This window comes from Aquila chrysaetos, chromosome 12, assembly GCF_900496995.4.
Source record: "Aquila chrysaetos chrysaetos chromosome 12, bAquChr1.4, whole genome shotgun sequence".
In the NCBI taxonomy this organism is placed as follows: Eukaryota; Metazoa; Chordata; class Aves; order Accipitriformes; family Accipitridae; genus Aquila; species Aquila chrysaetos.
The window spans coordinates 9,588,824-9,612,984 of NC_044015.1; the positions used below are offsets into that span (position 1 = coordinate 9,588,824).

General features: G+C 40.9%; 1 protein-coding gene across 1 annotated transcript in view; it reads right to left on the reverse strand.

Annotated features, from left to right (window-relative positions):
- XPR1 (xenotropic and polytropic retrovirus receptor 1) overlaps window positions 1-24,161 on the reverse strand; it is a 118,115-nt gene that overhangs the window by 44,659 nt on the left and 49,295 nt on the right. The window lies entirely within an intron of this gene.

Genomic DNA, 24,161 nt, shown 5'->3' on the forward strand with positions numbered 1-24,161 from the left:
CATAGGAACAATTTTCTAAGTGGCTGCCATAGAAATACTTCTTCGGATTAAATTCACCTTCTTTGTCGTGCAGAGAAAGAAGACCAATCAAGTCCAAAGGGCTCCAAGGGAACACATATGTGGCTGTAAAAGGAATTGCACCAAGACAGAGAGGGGAAAAACCATATAAGCAGAACTGCACCTTGACCAAAGTTCCCATCATCTTTTTTGATCCTTCAAGTGCTACTGCAGATCTCACATGCTTCATTTCCACTTCCTAACCCAGCTTGAGTGCACCTCTAGGGCCATCCTGGATCAAGACTGCTCTTTATACCTACAGGAATCTTTCTTTAAAAGGTATCTCATCTACCATCACAAAGTCACCCACCCTAAAGCTGCACACCAGTGGAAAGGGAAGACCATGCCCCATCCCCACTTGCCCACTCTGCTGCCTCCGGCATCCTGAAGCCACCTCTGCTGTCATGTCAGCCCAGCACAAGGCCACACAGCCCCTGCAGCGGTGGTCCTCCTCCTCCCTCCCACATCACTTCTGCAACCATGCGGTGAGCCAGATCAAGGAAAGATCTTCCAACCAAAACAAAAGCAGATTAAGTAGCAGCGTAACCACCCTCAACATGCTACCATTGCTCTGTGTCAGGGTTAAATTCTTACAGTTATCCACCCGGAAGTTGTTCTGTTCTCCAATCTTGAGCACTGGCAAGTTCTCCAATACAAACTTCAGTGAGAGCAAACCTCTTTAATGAAGATTGGGGTTTATGATGAAGGTTTGTTTTTTCTTCCCTGGGTTTACCGTAGCAGAAAGCCAAGTACCATCAGTGCTGTGTGTTCATGCCGTGCCCTTTCCATCTTGTCAGTCATTTTCCCCAGAGCTTCTCCAGCACTCCCACTATTTTCAGTGTGCTTTGTGCTGGGGCTGGTATACAGGTTCTCAACCTACCACAGGTTCTGGTCTTGCTCCTGAAGAACAAAGCTGGCCATGAAAAGTATTCATCCCAGCTTAGCAAACAATTGTACTTAGAAGTAAAGTGCCAAGTTTTTAACTGAAGGCTTCATTTGACCTTCCAGGAGAACTTACTGGCTTCAGCCACCATTCCCTTCCCACCTTCTCATCGCTATAATCCTTCAAATAACAACCTAGCATCACAGCAATTAAAATCTGCCTGATGAGTATACAGGAAACCGCGTGGAAACTACTTCCATCCTTCCTGGAAAATAGTAACTTTCTCTCATAAGCAAAGTTTAAAGGAAGAGGCCTAAATTATGGCAATCGTGATCAGATCTACATTTCTTCCTCCCTGCTGCTCTGGGACTGTTTTAACTCTTTTGGAAGAACTATGTACAATTCCGTAATTAAAGTCAGAATTTGAAATTAAAGCAGCAATTTGGTCACTTTGTTGTTATTAAAAAACTATAGTGCAGCATCTCCAGAGTGCAGAATTTCAAAGACAGAATGAATTTTCTGATAATAAGAAATCAGTTTAATGAGTAAAAAATTAAAGACACACTATAAATACAAATTTTAGCACTGTCAAAAACCGGTTCCAAATGTTCCTAATGCTGAAATAAAGCAGATTCTTCATACCCCCCATAGTTACAGTTCCTGAATTTCCATTCAGTCTTACAGACAGAAAAAGGTTAGTGTTATTCCAAAAAGGAAAAATTAAAATTTTATTATGGTCTTGATAGTGTCAAGAAATAGATTTTGAAATACATGTTATTAAATTGAGAAGACGAGTGTCTACAGAAAAGTTTCACTCACTAGGAGATAAACACTCTAGACTGTCATAACCAAGAAATCTTTTTCTTTTAGCATTAATTTCTAGGTAAAAATGACCTCAAAGCAGTATTAATCAAGAGAATATTTAAATATAAACTTTTAACATTTAGAATTTTCTGATTTTTTATGTTTGTGGCACTGATATTAAACGCCATAAACCTACATACACTTTAGTAACGTTTTTAAGGGTTTGTAGAGAAAGAGCAAATAACACAACACAAGACTGCAGGGGCAACATTGGAAGAAGTCTGTCTTCTTTTGGAGCTTCATGATACTTAAAGAATAAAACAGAAAAAACACAGTCCTGCACAGATGACTGTGTTTACAACTCCACTATCCAAGGGCTTGTAGAAAAGAATTCACAAGGCTTTTCCAAACTCCAAGTTTTGGCTCCTGGGGTCCCTTTATTATCTGACAATTATACTTGCAGATCCACGGCTACTCCCAAGGACAAGGACTCCTTCCCTTGCGCAAACAAACCCTGAAATGACAGGGCTCTGACTCTTCTTTGCTCAAGAAAAGCCACAGCAGCCCTGAGGTGTCATCATACCCCTGCTCGAGGTCACTGGCCCAACACAGACTTTGCAGAACCGAACACGCACGTGCCTCAACCACTCCTGCTCACATTAGCGCCTCAACACAGATCCCTCTTTGGAGGCAGCCTAAAACACCAGAAGGACGGAAAATAACTCTGCTTTGGGACTAGTAACTTCTAACAGCAGAGTCACAGCAGTTGTAACATCCTATCCTGGGGCCCTACCAGTAAGGCCAATCTGAACTTGCCTTCGAGAGCTCTAATCCTTGACCCAACAGTCACTAGCACGGGCAAAAAAAACACAAACAGGCAGGTGAAGCAATAGAAATTACTATGCAATACTTAATATGCAGAGATTTTATTCACTAGCTGCCTAAAACTTTTCAAATAACAGTAATCAGGCAGTATCAAAACAGAGCTGACTCTTAAGGAAGGACCTGAAGGGCAAATTCTTCAGCCCAAAGAATTTACACACCTTTAGCTGAAAAGCTTACCTATTGGTGCTTTCTGACATGGGGTAATGATCTCCTCCTGCCTTTAAAAATAAGTCATGTAGAAATAAAAGCACACAGGCTCACTGCTTTCCTGCTTTGGAAACACCAAACCACTTCTGTCATCACTTGTTTCTAGGTTTCAGTAAGTTCACAAAACAAAAGTAAAACCAAGCAAATTTCTAAACTTCAGTCACTGGAACTATCCAAGAATAAAAAAAATCTCATCAGGAAGCGGAGTATACTTTTTGTCCATAAAGTCCAGCATGAATATTTCTATGCAATCAAAATATCACCTTTTATAATAGCAAAAAGCTCAGCAAGCAACGTAGTGTTAAACTAACATAATCCATAATCAATGCCAAATAAATTAATAAATATCTGGGTTTGTACATTACTGACCACTTCAGGAAATGATAAGTGCCTTAAACAGTTTGACTGTATCTGAAGTTTAGAAGAGGAAAATGGGCTTTAAAACACAAACCAACCACTACTGGAAGACCTTCCAAAAACCTTGAGATTAGCAATTCAGGTCTCTATTTCAACCTCAAAACATTGCTGACTCAGAAGAAAGCAAGTTCTATATAAACTGTTCAAAATCCTTCTCCAAATCCTTCTCCAAATGTCAAACACCTTATAAAAGATATTTTGCAGACCATGGTGGATGCCAGCTTTAAAAATCAGGATTCTCTGTGAAGAAAAGGTTTCCCTTCAGTCCCACTCCCACTGCAGTTCAGTTATTTAACTGCAATAATAGACAAGTGCTGCCAAGGCTATTGCCTTTATTTATTTATTTCCCCCCCCAAGGCTAGAACAGGACAACATTTTTGCCATGAGAAAATCATGGTGCCAGAAACCGGCCTTGGATTCAGAAGCTCCATGACAACAGAAGCTGTTTTAAAAAGGCATCCAGCTATAGCTGCCAAGAAGGGCCAGCAGTAACCTTCCTTTTATTCTTTTTCTATAGCCCTAATACTCCATTTACCCTAAGCTCCATGAAGTTGCCATGAACAAGGTTGCCAGGAAGATAGTCTGATCAATATTGCAGCTTCCCAACCTCATCCTCCTATGCAATTGCCTGCTGTGAATAAAAAAAACCACAGTTAGCCTGAAAGGCTCTTGCTTTTATTTGCAAAGCCAAGTGGTAAACCAGCAGCAATCTGGCTGTACTCCCATCGCCACACTTTCTACTTTGCAGAGAGTTCAGATGCTGGCACACCTAAAACAGAACCTGAAGTTGAAAAATTAACATGCAAGTTACATTCCTGCACTGTCCCAAGCACTCATTTCTCAATGCATCTGTCAACTGTTCATTTAATTTCTCATTTTCTGCAGCTGTAGTATATAAACAAATGATCAGCATCCCTGGCAGCTCTGCTTACTCACTTCCATGCAAGAAAACACACAATAAAAGTTTTCTTTGTTAGAGCAGTGCCCTCTAAAAGTAATAAAAATAAAAGAAAAAAGTCCTTCAGTCTTTATCATGCTGAATTTTAAGGGACTTTAAATTTAAAAACATTTATTAGCTTTGTTATGACATCAGCACAGGTGTAGTTCTCTGAATCACCTTCTGTTTGCCACAAAACAGCTTTATCTGTGTAAGGTTATTTCAACACTTCAGCTAGAGAGGAGACTTATTTATTAGGAGGACTCTGCCACCTATTCAGTAAAAAAAAAAAAAGTCAAACTCAACATTGGCATTAGACACATCAAATCATACTGCAGGTGATCACAAGTTTAACATCAGCACCACTTTGAATACACCATGCTTTTGACGTTTTCCACACCCTGTCCTTGGCCTCTTGCTGACTAAAAGCCCTGTACACAGGGCTCAAATAGGTCTACAACAACAGAACTGTGCTCTGAAAAATCAGCAAGATTTAGAAGACATAGACCTGTTCCCAGGTCTATGAAGACAACAACTGCTTACACTTCCAGGCTCAGTGGCACATTAGGGGAAATAAAGAAAAAAAGGCCACTTTTATTACCACTCTCAAAATTCTAAAAAAGTAGGTCACTATAATGAAAACATGTATCTGCCTCCAAACCCTCCCAACCAGCTTTGTCCGTCTACTCAACCATCACAATGTTCTAATACCCTTGACAGTTATACAGCACCAAGATTGTACAGTTTTCCAACCTTTTACACAGTACAGTGAAAAAATCTTACAGCTAAAAATCAAACTGCGTAGTTAATAAATGCAAGGACGAAGATTGCCTTTACACCTCTAATGCATCATCCTCATGTTTATTGGGGTATTTTTCCAAAGGAAAGGTTCTTCCGCAAGGCAACTCCCTTCCTCGCAACAGAAAGCTACTCTTGGGTCAGCTGCAAATTGGATCACTCACCAAAAGCTTCCAATAAATTAATTACTCACCATGCATTTTCATGTCCAATCTTGTGGCAAATAAAATTCTGTATGAGAAAACTTTTAAGTGCTTGAAGTACAGATATAGAAATTTCTTCCTAGGACATGTTCTTGCTATAGGAAGAGGAAGGAAGCCAACTTTGCTTGCAGATAAGAAGCATTTGCATTCATGTTATTCCACCTTAACTTCTGAGCTGCAAACTGTGCATACACATGTAATGGTGTGCATCTCTCTTGGAATTTATTCCATCAACCAAAAAGTGGACCTCAAATTAAAACCCTATAAAATCAGCAAGAAAGAAGCTTCATGCACTAGTTAATAAAAAAAAAAAAGGCACTGAGAAAATTCATAGCAGGCTATACCTACTTTTCTAAACAATCACAGATGAGCTGGTCAGCTCTCCACTTAAAGGGTGCTTTAGCCCAAATTAGATTTGGTTATTAAATTATTCCCTAAAACTAGTAATAAAAAATGACCACTCAGGTAGCAAATGAGGTTGGTATTGCCTGCACACGCAGTGTTTATGTGTGGGTAGAGGAGGGAGGAGGCAAGAACTGCTGCAGGTCACCAACACAAGTTCTCTCAGGTTTTGGTTCACCATTTTGTTGTTTTTACCAATTAACCCAGAATGAATGGAATCCATTTCAAAATACCTTTAAGAATTACAATTTTCAGGTTGGTAAAAATTCTGCTTCCTTATTTTTAGATTGTATCTCTGAAACCTTACAAGGAAACCAGCCAGATTCTTGTAGATGTTTTATTTAGCTAGAAAGAAAAAGCAACCTCCACAACACGCCTACAAGCTAGATATCCAACAAAGTGCCTACTATAAGTTATTTATATTTGTCACTCTGTAAACATAGATTCTAAAGCAATGACAGTGTCCAGGGATGAACTTCAGGTGCAGAAAAAAACAGGCAATGCAGTAGCCAGATGTGAGAAGACAGCTGCTGCCCAGCTGGCTGGCTTTGAGCTTTGTAGCTCCAAGTGTCAGGCTTTGTAGTCTACAGCGTAGCTGCACAGCTGTTCTACAAGTTCACTTCTTTAAACAAGTATCTAGCTCTCATAAGAAGTCATTTTGCAAACAAAGAAGGCGGCACTAGTCTTTGTTAGCTATTACAGGGAAGTCACTAAAGCGAGAGCGTGGTGGTGCTCTTACTGGATTCTCCTGGTACAAGCGTGGCTACACACGCATTACTGTGACAACGGCTCCGCAAAGCCATCTGTGCAATGATGCTTCAAAGTTGACCTTTTTCAAATTCTCTTATTTCAGAGGAAAAAAGATTCTAAGCCTTCAGCAGATATGTAAAAAGCATGGCTAGTTTAACCCTGTGTGCCTGGAAGAGGATCTAAATAACTACTTTCCAAGTAGCTGGGGTGGGGCGAAGCAAGAGGGGTGCAAAAAACCCACCTAGGTTGGCAGTTGGCACTGCTTTGAGAAGAGACAGCCCCAAGGCTCTGTAAGCTTACATCCCAGCTGCCTCCAAGTGCTGCTGTTATAATTGACCACTGTTGCCTGAATTTGCAAACTGCCAGTGCTGTCTCGGCTTTGGGATTATACCTCCATTCTGTCCTCTGTCCTTATACGTGACCACGATGCTTCAACACTTTTACGATGCTTCACTTCTGTACCATTAGGAAAAATCAATATTCCAAGTAGAATTACAAAACCTAGGCTATGTGGTACCTCAGATTTGAAAGACAGCAAGGCAAAAACTTGTGACAGAAAAAAAAAAATAATAAAGAGAAGCAGCACAAATGCCTAATAATATTTCAAAAGCTACCATAAAAATATTGTTAATACAGTATGACAGACCTGGATGCCAGGGGACATCATACAGTGACAGGACTCAATACCTGCCTTCCCTGGTTAAGACCATCCTTTAAATTCTTACTCTTTTCAAGAAGGAAAGTAAAGATTCACTATGTGTTTTTTGCAAAAGTTTCCCAATAAGCTAGACCAGAAATACTGTCACACACTTAAGGGTCAAGAAAAGATGGTCAACAAGAGCTAAGACCCCAGATGAAGTTTCACAGAATACCAGGGTTGAGTTGCTCAGTCGGTGCATACTAGAACCTGTCCAGACATAATGGTCATGTATGCTCAGTTTAGACAAGTAAACGGCGATGCAAATGGAGATACTACAGCTTTGTGGAATTACCGCGATCACACCAGGACGATCCCTGGTTACACAACACACCTGCACGTTCCTCGAGCTGCTGATCTGCTGCCTCAAGTTCTGGCTTTCATTTCAACAAGACAAGACAGCAGCAATTATGGTTGCACAAAAAACTGTATCACAGCTTACACATTTGAGGTTAAGTAATGCAGAGATACTCCAGCCTCTTAGGGACAAGAGGTCTGAACTAGCCCATACACCTCTGACAGATGCTACGTGAGACAAGAGTTCAGCACTGCCATCCATTCCTTCTGCAAAGAGAGATCTTCACTAGCCTTTAATCCAAGCAACACTGCACCCCAGGTGATAGTTTTTCGCCCTCCTCAATGACGGGGCCACCAAACTAAAAAAATTAGCAGTATCTGTTCATGTTTTTAAGATCCACTGAATGGACCTCAAGTACATAAGGACAGCTGTGTTTTATACAGGTACAAAACAATCTGAAAACCCTTCCTTCTGCTAATTCACGTGGATGGAAATAAGGATACTTCCCTAAGTTGCCCAACTTGGTCCTTAACGCAAGTAGACAAATGCAAAATAAAAGAAGTCACAAAAGCACACAGCAGCATGGAAAACCAAGACCAGAACTGTTGATTTAAAATCAGGTGCTCAGAGTTCAAATAGAAGTTTTTCCTGATATTCACCTACCCCACATTTACCGCCAGCCTGGCAAAACTCAATGAATACAGCAAATCCTCTGCTGATTATCAGTACAAGCGCTAGAGCTCCTCACCTTTTAGTCAAGTGACATTTAAACAAATATATATGTAGGCTCCAGGAAAGGGAGAGGAAGATCATCCCAGTCATAGAGATTTGAGCCTTTGGGCCAGCCCCCAAAGCAGTGGTGGAAGAAATTACTATGGGGACTGGAAACACAGCAGCAAGGAGCAATTAAAGGAAACTCAAATACTCTGGTGCTGAATATAGTAGAGACCCCTCACTCCAAAACCCACAAATACTCTTTCCCTGCCCCACCTCCTGAATGAAGGTTGTACTTCATGGCATGGCAAGAGAAAGAAGAGGAAACTTTCTAATCTTTGTTAGTGTGCATTCATATTTATCATGAAAGACATAAGTTCAATCTTGTGAATATTTTAATCAAGCAAAAAAAGTCTGTCATGAGATAAAGCTTTGTAATAAAATGACTGTTTATGCTCCTTTTATTGAGCCTCCAAAACACAAGATAGGAATTAAAATAAAACTGAGCAATTACAGCCAGTTAAAGGAACGGTGACAAAGTACACTTTTAAAAGTCTTATTATTAGATAAAGTTTTTCTTTCCCATGAAAATCCCATGAAGATGGAGTGATGGGGAATTTCAGCTGCAGTTCCAGCTGCCCTTTATGTCCTCTCTCAGACATACAGCTGATGCCTCTTCCCTTGCTCTGGTACTGCTGCTCATCCAAGCCCACAGTGAACCAGTTCAGGAAGTTAATCAGTATTTAGAGAACCACTCAGAATTAGAACTAAAGAGCATTAAAAACCTAACTGATCAATAAACTAGTTTTTTGTGGTTTAGTCCTCTGAAACAGCTCCTTGCAGGTAGGGAGGAGGCAGTGAGAAGGAGTTTACCCCTCTGGCAGCAGCTACCCATTAGATTGATTTAACTGGAATATCAAATCACCCCCCTTCAACTCACATCTATCTTGTGATGCGAGATGACTAAAAGCATTACCCCACAGCTCAGCTGACAAGGAAACGTTGGTAAAGCCAACACAACTCACTTGAGTTGAAATCACATGCCCGTACCCTTGGTATGAACACAGTAAATGTCTCAATTATTAGTTAAACAGATTGAACGTGTTCAAGCTTTAGTCTTTTTCTCAACAGCACCTAACCTCCTGCCAACGCTCCAGCAGCACATGTGCCTCTAGTCTTCCCTTCTTCTCAAATTCTTTAACGATGCGTTCATGGGGAAAAGCCTTCCCTACTTTGGATGCAAACTGGCTAGTTCAACGTACTCCAGTGCAACTGATGTTACAACATTTTTGACGTATCTCAATGCCTTGATCAAAGTACTCTTGGACAGGATGGCCACTCACTGTCCAGTCCACATGTGTCATTATAGGGATGTCTTCTGCTGGGTCCGATGAGCCTTCCCAAGACATCTGTGCTCACAGGTCTTACCTGTACCAAAGATGCTCTGCACATGACTGGCTATGCAACAGGTCCAAGTTTCCATACGTTCCCTTGAGGACATTTTCCTCTGTCCACAGCCCCCACAGTGCAGGCGATATTCAGTATGACAACACAAAGTAGAAAAAAAATCCTCCCCCTAGAAAAGAACTGAAAAGGTGGAACCAAGGTTCATACGTACATGCCACAACAGACTTAACCTGTTACCCACTCATCTGAAGAACAAGATAAATGCAGGGCAGAATCATCTTGAAATGTAATTTAAGTCTTGTTCTTTCAGTGCTTTCTCCCCCACTTTCTTTTTCCCTCACTCCACCAAGTATCAGTTTCTACAGCGTATATATATATTTTATTTTTCTTTTTAAATTGCTGGCAAAAATCAGGTTGCGCATGAGCAAGTCCTACAAGAAAACTGCTAATTTATGCTGAAATAAGAAGCCCAGAAACTATCAACATTTTCACAGTGATAAAGCCATCACTGCAAATGCAGCCTGACAAGCAGATCACCTGTGCTGCACCACGAGCCAGCGCACCCTTACCACTCTCACCCAAATTGAGACTCGTATAGCCTAAGCAGTTCTGGTCTTCATCAGAATTTGCAGGTGGTCACCAGCAGGATACATACTCCAAGAGCTTTAGAAAATCCTATGTTTCAGCATTAAAACCATACCCTGTTCAGGCTCCTTGTCTATGTGCTCTAAGAGCAAGCCCAGCTGTCCAAGAGCCCGCTCCCTGAGAAAGGCTGCCGGCCTATGGGAGTGCTTAAATAAGCTGCAGAAACTGGACCCATGTCAATTCTTCTGGATGGATAAGTAACACAGAAGTAGAGGCAGCAAATTAGTTTTTACAAAACCTCACTTTGGACTCAAGCACTTCTTTGAGAGCCAGTCCTTGCACCCAGCAATCTCAGCTGCTCTGGTACAACTGTGCAATCAAACAACGATGTGCTGGAAAAGGTTATTCTCAACCGTCCTTGGCTCCCGAATGGAGTCTGTCAGGCAGCTGTGAAAACAGCAGCAGGAGTATGAATGAGGGGCCAAGATAAGGCCTTAAACAAGGAGCAAGGTCAGTTTAAGGCAGAACAGGGAGAAAGGTAAGCTCCAACTACAGAGTAGTGTTTAGAGGGCCTCAATATTTCTTCTGAGGAACCAAGCTATTTAAACCCAGAGTTATTTCATCCTGCTACAGGTAATTCAGTATGTACATTGGCAAACCAGAGTCAGCACTGTTTTGAACAGAGGAATCTTCTCCATACTAGGCAGAAGACATGTACCTCTTCTCTGCATTACCTAACCAAACACCATCCACATGGCTTCAAACTTTTCCAATAAAGCCTCCATACGGCAACTATTTCTGTCAGGAAGCTCCTCTGCTTTGTTGTTGTTCTCTGTCACTGAACACAGAGGTGGTAACCTCAGAGCCAGAACCACCTCAAAGCTTACAGGAATATTTTGCTCAGTTACTGGCAACTGCTCTCTGCCTCACACAGCACCACATAAATTGCCATTTCACATTTAGCCGTCAGTCCATCTAAGAAAGCCTCCCACTTTGGTGGTTACCAGTATTGGACAAAGCACTTTACTACCTGCTATGACTTTGCACAGTAAGGGAGTAAGCTCAAGAAAAAGCTTTGCAGTCCAGGACAGTCATTTGTTTCCATTGCTGCTAACAAAATTGTGAGAATCTCAAGATGGAGCTAACATCTCCTCCTTTAAGTTGCCAGCAGTGATACTGAAAACCTTTAGGGAAATGGTTTAATTAAGAGCATTGTAACTTTTTAAAAATACAGGGAGTAGTAGAGCGTGCTTTCTGATCGTAAGGCTCCTGGGACAGGACATGATGTAGAAGGGGAAAGCCGGCCCCTGCACAGCACACCGGTGTCCCAGGAGAGACCCTGCTTGGTTGTTTGTCTGGGGAAGGCAGGAAAGGGAATTACAGCTAATTAAAAACATTTTGCATAATGGGAGCTGATAAGAGACCTATACCCATCACTCCAGGAAACTATCTGCAGCCTTATAACAATTACAGCACATATAAAATTCAGAAGTTAAGCAAAGAAATAGAAACACTAATACTGGTGGTACAAAAAAGGTGAATAAATGGACCACCAACGTTAAAAAAAAAAACCCAATGCTACTTTTAAACCTCTTTTCAGACACACAAGAGCATTTTTGTTGGGGATATCGAGGGTGGGGGGAGGAGGGAAATAACAAAAGGAAGATTAACAGAACTGTGTCTTGGGAAAGACTTCAATTAATATTAAGAGCAACCAGAAAGACAAAACAAATGGTGCAGAACCAACTACAGGCTCCCCATATGGAGGACAGCAAACGCACAGTACAAAGACAAGCCTACTTTAAACGTGGTATCGATGGCTTAATTTCCCCCCAGGGAGTGAACACTACTCAAATTCATTTTTCCTTTTTTATTTTACCAGCTATTAAGAGCAAACAGTTAGCAAGAAGATAATAAGCAAGCAATTATCAGATGAAGAAAAACATGTTTCCGAGGTATCTCAGAGAAATGACACGGGGCTTGAGAGTGGCTCTGTGCAAGATTTTACCAGGGACCTTTACAGTCAGACCATGTTCAGGAAAGAACAGCTTTTTAATTCTCATCAGTGTGTTCCTGAACGTTTTGAACAACAACATTTTTCTTTTTAAATGATACAAGTCTAGTTCAAACACCAGTAAATGAACATTAAGGTAGCTGCTTATCTACTCAAGGCAGTAATTCTTCTGTTTTAATTCTTACATTTACAGCGACAGATGTTGTTAAGATCCTCACAACATTACAAAGCCTACCCAAGGTTATATTGCTCCTCGCTCACACAAGAGCACAGCCACCCAGCTGAGCCCCACCCTGCTACTCATTAAAAAATATGTATTGAAGCATGCCTGAAGACACTGTGGTAAATACAAGATAAGCAGAAGTTCTCCAGCGCAGGTTTCCACAAGTTTGGAGTTGTTTTCTTTTAAACACACTTTCAAGTAGCATCCCTTGCCTTCCCTTATTCTCAATCCTGTGCTTAAAGGTCTTATTTAAATCCAATTCAAGTAAAAGTAGCATTCCTCAGACGCCACTTTGCAATTGGAAGCTTTGCTATAATTTAAGTACATGGAAGGAATAAGCTATAGTTCAAATGTCCTTCCTTCAAGGGGAGAGAAGATGGTCTTTCAAAGGGATTGATTTGAAAGTCTATGCTCACTTCAACTCTTCAACAGAACTACTGTGTTCAAGGGGTAATTTTAGTTTAAGATTAAAATGCAACAGAGACCAGGACTGCACTTGTTTGTTTGTCTGTCTTCCAAGCTAATCTCTTTCTTCTTGCACAACACAAGTCCCTAGCCATAAACCACAAGAGCTGGGTATCTCCTCTTGGAGCATCCCTGCCAGACTGGAACTGGAATCCTTTTGAAAAGGATTTTTACACCCCAAATGAGAAGAAAGATTTAGAGGCATGTGACTCCCCCTCCATTTCCCCCAGGCTCAATGCACAGCACTGCTGGCACTTGGTAAATAAAAAGGCAAAAGGAACCATTCAGTAATTTCTATTGCTTACAGAACAAAACCTGGTGGGAAGGGAATACACAAACTGCAGAAGTAACTGCCAACAGAAAGGTTTTGCATCCAAACACAAATTCTAAATATGCTGAGGGTAAAAACCCAAATGGCCCAACTTCCTAAGTCACCTCTTATTTACATTTCAAAGAACGCATTACAGTGCCACCACAATTAATTCTATTTCACCCCTATTCGCGACAGTGGCAAAAAGCCTGAATTATAAGTCCCAGTTGCAGTATCAGCTGGGCAAATGGACAGAACAACAGTATTTTCAATAAACTTGAATAAATTGTCTATGGATATCTTCCCAAAGAAACCTGATTTACCTACAAATGGCACACTCTCTGGTGATACAAGGCAGACACACACGAAAACATTCTGCAACAGAGATTATAAACCAGCTGAAGTACCTAAGTTACAGCACAGAAGTTCAGGATTAGGATAACCAACCTCAGCTTTACTCTGTAGTATCCCACACAACAAAAACCAATTAAATTAGAACATTGTAGTGTGTCACTGTTCTACATTAAAAGCTGGACTCTCTTTTAAAGATGTGGGGAGAGGGGGGAGTTACACATTTCATGTATCAATCAGGGACCTATTTCCCTCTCCATCCTACATTTACATTTGCCAACCTCTAAACGTACTTACATCACCTTACACACGGGCGCTTTCTCTATTAAGGGTAAATGAAATTAAGCATGCTTTGCTGTAAAAAAGCTGCTGGTCCCTTTTCTGCCCCTGCTGTACACAGCAACTTTGCCAAGCAGCCATTAACAAGATACTGCCCACTTTGAAGCTATGGTTGACTTGAAACCTTGTATTTTGCAAAACCTGTTAAATTAAAGACTGCTCCTTATTTAAAGTATGGGTGATACAGCTTGAATAGAGAGGCAAGCACTCAAAACAGCAGTAGCAGCAAGCAGGGAGGAACTCGGAGCTTTGTCCACTAAGTGTTTGAGAACGTTTGCCGTGCCCCAGGAAACCTCAGCCCAACGACGCACAGTCAAGCCAAACTGCCCATGAGGCGCTCCCGTTCTAACAACAGCAAAACCCAAAATTGTTTTTTGCTCCCCTAACTGTGCTTTTAGCTTTGTAGTCGTGTCCTCACAGAAAAATTTTCATGCAACAGATGACCGTAGCGTCCAGAAACACTGCTCATGTAGCTGGCATGCTGCTAATCAACAGCCAGAGCAGATGGAATGCAAATCTCCCAGCAAGGGGAGACCAGGAGGCTGTCACCATCCCGCTCTGAAAACGTAAATGAGCTATTATCAATTAGGAGCTAAATTCAGACAGAATTTTGGTGAAAGGCAACAGTTCAAGGTGTTTACAGGGAAATCAATCTGCTCCATTTAAAAAAATCCACCACGTATTGCAAGGTTATTCTGTGCTGTTGTATCTGTCAGCAATGCATCAGCACAAGTTGTTGCTGTCCTGATTTTATGTCCTGCAAGGACTTTAATTTAAGTCTTGGGCAAATTAATCCATTAACTACAAACAGAGTGAGGATGGCTTTAAAGGTAACAGTATTTTCTTCTCACCAGAAAATAAGTACTTCTTTTTGGCAAATAATGCGGAGGCTGGAATCAGCTCTTCTTCAACAGCAGAAGATGGGGGGAGTGGAAAAAGCGTCAACCAAAAGTCACATGGAAATAAAGTTTTGCTACAGCCATGCTGGTCTATGCCAGCAAGCCACAAAGAACCAACTTCAATAGGTTTGGGAGTTTCTTTTAAACATATTCACACATGAGAAGCATTGAAGCTGCCCCAGTTCATTCACTCAATTGATTCACCAACTGTTCTGAAACATGAATAAATATCTAAGTGGCTACTCTACTCTAATTAGTGACATTCAGTGAATCTAACCAAAGAGCCTAGACCTCCAGTCCCTTCATTTAGCTCTCAGTGCCTTCTCCCTTGGGAACTGAATAGCAATCAGGTATGTAATGCAGGGATGGTTGCTTTTTTCTTCCCATTTAAGGTGGAAAATAAGGGGGGGGGGGGGGGGGGCACAGGGATAGGATGGAAAAAAGAATTAAATCCTTAAACCCAGGCAAATGGTCTAAACATGCTTACAGACCTGCTTTAAGGGAAAAAAAAAATTAGAAAATAGGGAAAAGGAATAAAGGAAAAATAAAAGTTATTGCAATTGCAGAAAACATGAAGCAGATGATGCATTTCCTATGTGATAGCTTAAACAAGTCCCAAGGCATACCTCCTAAGTCCATCAAACACCAGATTTACATAAAATCATTAATTCATTACAGTCATGAAAGAAAAGAGGGATGGGTTAGGAGGGACAGGCTGGAATGAAGTGAAAATTTAAGCCAGAGACACAAGCAAAATGTCCATATGCATGCACATACAGCTTCTGAAGGAGACACACAACTAACCTCAAAGAAATCTCTCAAACTGAAAAACCTTAAAGTTTGCCAACACTAAGACACCATGGCTTTGAATATACAGAAAAATGTACACATGATAGTAATACCACTTGTATGCCTGCATTCTGTGGCAATACAAAGGGAAGCTACTGATGCTGCACTTGTGCCTACCACAGACAAGAGCTATTTGCTCCTGGTTTGGTCTCCATCACGCCAAACAAAAAACACAGCCTCTATTCCTGCTAAATGTGCTCGAGGACTGCTGGGCCTCAGCCACCTCTTTTGACCCACTGGAGCCAACTCAGCTTTTCATGAAGCTTCTTGCTGTACCCCTGAAATAATGGTAACTTTTAACCAAAAAGTAATCCAAAAGATTAAACCCCCCTGCAAACTCACATATAACATATGAATTAATTTTCAGGTTTCTTTGCTATTTTATCACTTGATTCACACGCACACCCTGAAACTGCAATTCTCTAGCTATCAATCTGCCTTAAGAGACAGTGTTATCACAGCAATCCCACAACACAACACAACTGGTCTTACAGACGGCTGCACTGTTTTTAAAGCAGAACACGTATGTATTTTCCTCTTTTACCAAACAAGTGTATGAAATGTGCCACATGACAGGTAGCGTGCAGATGACAAAACAGTCAGAATTCAGCAGAAATACAAGATGGGGTTGCCAGAAGGATGCCAACAACTCTTTGTCAAAAAATACACTGATACCTGCTGCAGCAAAAGCTTTGGAGTATCTTTGCTCTCCTGGGGTGATAACTTCCACAACTGTAATCTCAAATTCAGCTGAATAAGGGAGAACTGCATTTAAGACCAAAGGAGTGTTCTGGGTCTCAGGTACAAACTTACCCAAGTATCTGTTGATGTGTCTGTCCTAACCTCTCAGATGCAGAAAGAAGTCATCACGAATTTTGAGAATGTTACAAAAGGAACAGCTGACACAAAGAAAATGCCTGCACCAGAGGCAAAGATAGCACGTTTTCTGTAACAGACTCAGACAGCACACACAGTTCATTTTGGGGAAAGAGTCCAACTTTGGAGCTCACCTGACAAGCACTTACAGGCTGTCACATACACCTAACACTGGACACAGCAGAAGCGAATCTGAAAAAACCCTCTGGGATGAAATCCAAGTCTTCATACAGACAAAGGGTCTAAATAACATTTCAAATTTGTAGCCAGGACCCAGCTGAGCATTTGCTACAATCACCCTATCATCTGAAAGGTCCATTTGGTGCTAGTATACCCAACAGACATAAAGCAAAGATATTAATGAGACCTATAGGCTTTGTATCGCATGACTACAAGAGAACACATGAACACAAGGTATCAAAGGCAGTGAAGACAAAAGGTACACAATAAAATGTAAATACATTTAAAGGAACTGTAAAGTTTATGAAGAAAAAACAAAATAGCCTTCTCTAAGGGCTGCATGGGTCCCTGTCCTTAAATTGAGACAAGCTGCACCTAACCCAGAAGCAGAGTCCTCTGTTGGCAGCATTTGAGCAGCCCTGGCGCTGCAGCCATCCAGCACACAGCTCAGCTGACAGTATCAATTACACTGGATTGTTTTGAGGGACAGGAGAACACCCACAAGGCACAAAATACAACTACATGCAGGCAGCTTCTATAGAAAAAGTCACTGATCATTAAATCAATCTTGCTTTTTAAGAACAAACTTGAAAAGACCAATCTGAGCGGCTGCTGCTGAACTAATGGATATATTAACTTTTGTGTTTACTGTAGAAGAGCAAATCTAGGAAATTTACAGCAGGTGACATTTTATGAGAAAGTGTCTTTGCGGCTAACTGTAAAGAATTTTATCATTTTAATTTAAAAATGCAAAAGCAAACCCAAAGATTCACCAACGCATGACCTAGTATGAGTTATTAGCATGTTGTTTAATACTACTTAAGAAATGATCTGTGACTTGATCTTGGATACCCACAAACTATGTATCTCTCCTCATGAGCAGCTCCATTAGCACTGGAAGTTGGAAAATAAACTCTTTCCCTGCAAATGTAGTATAAATACATGCCACCTCTACAACAACTAGCAACAAAGATTTAACAGCAACAGCCCATGTGCATATATTTAAAATATTCACAACATAAGGTTTCAAGTAGGCAAGTTTGACAGGAATTAAACAATGTTCCATAGAGGTGATGGTGTATTCAGGCAAGCTATACACATTTAGGAATGCTGCCTGTACTGGAAAAAAAAAAAAAAAAGGTTTGTAACGTTGTAAAAAAGAGATTTTATAATTTAAAATAAATGCTTTTTATTTTGAGTGGTAAAACATTTGCCAAAACAACTGTTTCTTATGAACCATAGCCTACCGCCCTAGATTCCTCTCTGAAAAATGTAATTATTTTATTATAGTAAAATAGTTACATCATTTTCAGAGCCTGAAACTGTAACACTGTCAAAAGACATATGCTGATAGATAATCCAGTGCCATCAACTATGAAGTCTGACTTCCTTCAACAAGTCTTTAACAAAGGCTCAATGAAACAACTTCTACATCACTGCAGTGTTCATTAAGGAGACAGTGGTGAGCTGCCTCCAATGCCACTAAAACACAGAAAAGCTCTGAGCTGCTGTAGTAGAAGTGTTTGTGTCCGTTTTCTTTGCTGCTATCCACAAACCTATGGGTAACCACAGAGCTCACAAAACTCACATCACTTATTTCACCACAGGTCAGGAAAACAGCAAGCAGAGCAGAGGCAAGCACTGAAACGACTCAGGAACTGTAAAACTGAACCCCACTGCAGGCTTTACCTGACAGTCAGCTGCCAGATGCTGGCAGCAGATGAATTCAGATGCACTCGGGTCTCTACTAGCTGGGAATCCCTCACTGCTGCTATCCATGGACACAAAATCTATGTGAGAAGTAAACAGCAGAAAGGCCATAAATGATCACCAAGAAATACGTTATACATCAGGCTAAGCATTATATCCTTATGATACTGTGCTCTAGTCTAAAGAGAAACACCAAATAATAGACTGTAAACACATCCCCAAATATTTATCGTGACACATTACAGTGCTGAGGAATAAGGCAAACCTCTCTGCTTCTGTGGCAAGTCTGGGATAGAAGAAAACACCTTTCCCAAGAGATGAAAAGGGGAAAACATGGAGGTGGATTTTTTACATGAGTTTAAAGTAATCTTTCCAGAGAAATTAGTTTCTAAAGAATCAGAACAGTCTCACTTTCCAAAAGCAAGAAATAAGGTTCTTGCAAACTCTCCTGCCTTTTTTTTTTTTTTTCATATGTAGAATCATTAAGGGATTCTCCATCTGCACTCACAATTGCTCTTAACATTTGCGCAGCCTGAAACAAAGATGTTCTTAGTGAGCTGCAGTCCTCTTCTGGCAACTTTCAGAAATGAAATGCCAAATCAGTCTGGTGACATCGTTGACCCATGACAACACTGCTGGTTCTTGGAAGGAAATTCCTGGATGAAATCGCTATGGTGCTATAAAACCCTACCAGTTTTGCTATCGCTCAACAGAAGGACTGCATCACCAAGACAAAAGCAACAGAAAATTCAGCCCCAGGATATGGGATAGTATGGAAAAGGCTGGACTGTTACAGCTGCGTGAGTGGTGGTGGCTTCAGGAACACAACCCCAGTGGCACCTGCAGGAAACGTGCTGTAAGAGGAGACTGCAAGGCAAGCCCTGCTCCTAGATCTCCTGAATTCCCACAGTTGGGAAATGGGAAAAGAGCTTTCTTTTGGAAAAGAAACACTATCCTGTAATCTATAAATAAATAAATACATGATTTCAAGTGTCACTCACCTCTCTTATTTTACCTGCTTGCTTCACAGTTCTCACACATCCTGTCACTGACGATGGATAATTCACTTTTAAACTCAGGACACACAAATAAGGATTGTGAATGCAGAAGACTTCCTAGCAAAGAACATTCTCCCATCCATGTGGCATGGGGATATTTTACTACCGTTTCCATCAAAACAATATTGTCAATGCTACAGTATGTCCCTGTGGGCTGTACTTAGCTCATGCAAAGATGTGCGTGCATGGCAGCCACATGAGGAACGGCACGCAGCTGAAGAGCACTGATACAGCAATTTCCCGTCTTTTACCTTTCAATGTTTTTCCAGATTGGCAAGTCCTGACTTCTGTCATTTTGGGAAGACTGCTCATACTTTTTATGAGACATTGTTAGGAGGGCTACAGGCATCCTCCCCAAGCTACCAGCAGCACGATGCATTCGCAGTCATCTAATGCTCGCTATTGTCTCTGCTCCCACTTGTTTAAAATTCCTACAGGATACTGACATATTTCAATGGTGCTTTAATAATAGCCTAATAATTGCTCCAGACAATAACTTACATTGTATTGAGACCTCGCCTGTTGGGGGGGCGGGTAGAAGGGTTGCCTTGGTAACAATGAAAAAAAATCATATGGCAAACAGACAGACACATGAAAGGACATGAGCTGATCCATTTGCTCCCTGCTCAGAAATCCGTGGGAAACAGTGACACTGGCACGAAAGTAAGGCTATTCCGGTCAGAATGTGTAAATAGCACTAAAAAACAACTTATCTGGAGGTTTAATTAAGGATTAGGTAAAGATGCCATTATGATTTATGCAGTAAGGGCCAAAGGTAGCAGACACTACAAATTTAGCGTGCTATGAAAACTGGTTCTCAGTCTCAGTAAGATGGAAGTCTGTCATCTGAACAGCTTAATTTTAAGTGCTGGAGACAAGGTAATGAGGTCAGTAAACTGAAATTGCTATAAGCTTGTGTTTTCTTTTTGTTCTACTTTCAGCAGCTTTCTTTTGAAGACATCAATATTGTAATATATAGCAACTCAGACTCAGTTTTTAAAACATGGCAAGGATTGCTACTGTATGGCTGAAATTAAACATGTACAGACTACGCATTCTTGCATTTGTCCTACAGAGCAGGAAAAAATACCTCCTGCAAGTACAAGCAACCTAGCTAATCCCTCCATATTGTTTCTATCCTCCAAGTCTGCAGAAAAAACTGGCTGCTCACCAGGAAAAAGCATTCAAAAAGAGGACTACGGCTATTACTGACATAACAGCTTGCAGGTCCATGCTCCTCAAAATCAGAAAGTGACAGCAGAAGACAGAGCAGACTGGCAGCCAGCAGCTTGCTCCATCCAAGAGGAGATCACATTAATGGATATATTAAGGCCAACATGCCTAGCAAATTGCAGAGGCACAGCCGCTGCCAGGAGTCAGGCAGCAAAGTCACCACTGGAAAGGTTCCCCTACCACTTTCTCATTAGTTATCTCAAATTAAAAGCATTTTCCGAAGCACAACAAGAACAAAGATAACTAATAAAATTCCAGTCCCATGATGCTATTTTATGTCCATCTGTTTCTGAGAAACTATCAATGGTTGGACATATTTACATGTACCATAAACATCTACGGAAGGAAGCTACAAATTCATGCAGCTCTTTATGTGGTGATCACACGTAAGGTCATTGGTGAGAATCAGGGTTGACAAAGGAAAACCAGGGACAGTTTCTATGCCAGTGATGATGGCTGGTGCACGATTAGGTGAAGCCGATCCATCCCTGTGGATGATAAGGCCACGCAGAGGCTCTAAAAGCTGAACAAGGGAGGACGGGGAGCAGGCAGGAGTAGGAAGCGCTCCCATGTACCAGAGGGAGGAGGGAGCTATTGATGGCGGCTCCCCCCTGCATAAAGGCCGCCTCAGCCATGCACTAACAAGGCAGCTCAAAGAAGAATACAATAGGCAAGAAACATCACTCGTAAGAGAGAGGCAGGAGGCTCTCAAAGGCAAAGGACAAAGAGCTCCTCTTCAAAGGAAAACGGCACAAGCTGATAAGATGGATTCCTTCCAGCACGCACTTTCTTCCCAGCAGCCAAGTAAAGGGGTTGGGCTTTCTTAGTATTGCTTTTGGAAATGGGATCAGAATACAGATATTTAAAAGCATGTTCTGGCACAGATCCAGTTTCCTTGCCAGCAAGATTTTCAACCTCTAACATGAGCAAAATCCTACTAATTGCAGAATTGTTCTTTCTTCAGAGAGTCATTCCTACAAAGCTTTACAAAACCAAAGACGTCAGATGAGGCCAGTACTATTTGTTTATTCTGTAAAATACTTAATGGCAGAAATTTAAACCTACAGGGATGAGAAAAGAAACATTCAGTACTAACTCTAGAGACCTCATTTGATTTTGAATTTCACATTTCAAGCTGCCTGCAGAAAGCTGAAAGAAAAGCTGTTAGCTTTCACCGTGAGCTGGAAACATAGCACCAACAGAGAAGGAAAATGGGGATCAGGAAAGGGCCAGAAAGGTGAAAATCCCCTGTGACATCCTAATCATGTTTTGCTGCATATCACAGGATACCAGACTACCTCAAAAATGGAAATGCCAGTCTCCTCTGCTATCAGGACCATTTATACAATGCATTGTCAAACATGGGAAGGAAGCAGACCAATGATACAGCAATTTAGTTCGGTCATCCAAATTGACTAACCAAATCTACAGATATGACTAAAAAGCCTAGCTTATCTACAGTAACTATATGCAGGTTTTTTCAGCCAGACAACTGAGGGAAAAAACCTACAACAGTCTTGTTATCCATGTTTCAAGATAAGTACTTAAGCCAGTTGTCTCCATCTTTGACACCTGTACTCTTAAATTATAGATGCAAGAGCAAGGGTCCCATAGTAAACAGGCATTTCTTCAGTTAAACAGGTTTTATTTCAAAATATGCTAAATAATCTTTTAAATACCATTCAATATTCTTTCAGCATCCCAATCAAGAAAATGCATGAGGAGTAAAAGACCACTTAGAATAAATTCCTAAAGGTAGAGAGATACACATGCAGACTTAACACTTTTTTTTTTTTTTTTTTTAAAACTAAAAACTCTGAGAATAGTTTAGACGAATCCTCAAAGGAAGGGAATAGATGAGAGATATCGGGACTATGAGAAAGCATCATGGATACTGAGCATATACTAACATCACAGTGAGGGGAAAAAAGGTTAACAAAAAAAGCAACACAGTCTTCTAATAGGTTCAAAGCTAAGTTGACATTACTAAGCACATTAAACAGTAAAAAACCAGAACATTAGAATATAGGAGTATAATCGTAAGATTAGCCAATTATGCTTTTGCAACAAGAACAACAAAGCATGCTGCAAGACAGTCTGAAGCAAAACCAGGACCCCCTACGAAGTGACACCAGTTTCTTCAATATTAAGCAATGGAGGAAAATGGACACAGGGACATAAATGCTTATTTAGGAAAGAATTTATGCTAGAGCAGGTCTTTTCCATGACAGTGTTTTACCTCAATGTAAAAATTATGAGGAACTAGCATCCAATTGATTCAATTATGAAATTTAATGAGATTTGCCTTAGGGTTTTGTTTTCGTTTTCTTAAAGCAGTATTATTTAAGGTCAGGTGCTCAAAAAAATAAGATGTAGGCTAAAAAAAAAAAAAAAAAAGGAAGAAAAAAAAAAAAAGACAGCACAGTGCTCTGAGCTGGAAAACATACCATGAGCAAATACTAGAACTCGCACACCTTGTTTGCAAATAAACTTGTATTATAAACTTTAAGCAAATACAATTAACACCACAACTGACAAGGAGCTCTAGGTAGGCAGATGTCTGAACTGGTCATTTCTGAAAATGCAACCATTACAAAGAAGCTGGTAAAAACACCAGTTTGACCTTCCCGCCTCTCCACCCCAGGTCTTTGCCCCAGTCCTCCTTCCTTGCAGTCCAGCATCTGCCCTTGTTATTTCAGCCCAACCATTTGCAGGGCTGAGCTTTGCATCAGGGAACTGACCCAACTTTAAGGAAGCAAGCAGATACCACCCTTGCACTCCTGCTTCACCTCTTCCCTATTCCTGCAGAGAAAAATTAAAAACCAGAACTACTGCCTTTTTTTTTTTTTTTTGAAAAGGTTTTAAGCCAGATCTAATGCTTTGCTTTTGTGCACAGCAGAGCTGCACAGACTGCTGTGCCAAAATGCAGTAGTGGGAATAACCAGACTCAGGCAGAGTAGAGGGGGAAAAGCTTTCCTGAAGTCAGTGTTGCTGTTGTTTTGTATTGTGAAACCGTGGCTCCACATTCCAGCGCTTACAATGAAAATGGGCTCTCTGATGGCAAGCGTAGGCAAGCATATCAGACCGGACAATGCATCCTTAAGTACTTGAGTTTTCTGAAGCTCACATGAACAGTGACCCACACACTGGCAATGGGAGTCACTTCAGCAGCTGTCCAGTTCCCTAACAAATAAGTAAGCATGCCTCAAATGTCAGAAGAAGATAAAGAGCGAAGATTTTGGGGTGTCCAACATCTCCCCTTTACTTCTGAAAGACACATTAGTATACAGTCAAAACCACACAAGTATATATAAAAAAAAAAACTTTAAAAATCTGAGTGAACTTACAAGGAACACACTCTTCTTAGAGCGGAGCCCAATATCCAACTGTACAGACTGAATCAGGTGGCAATACTCAACCATTTTGGATACAAACCACCTGTCTGGAAGGTCAGTGAGTTCCTCTTGAGTTGGACTTGTTTACAAATGAACCAAGTCTGATACAAGGTACACAATGTCTGCAAAGGAAAGCTGTTGAGACTTGTAAGCTGGAACAAGCAGGAAAGTCTCAGCAGTCTTTCACCAATTGGTACTATTCCAGTGAGTATTTC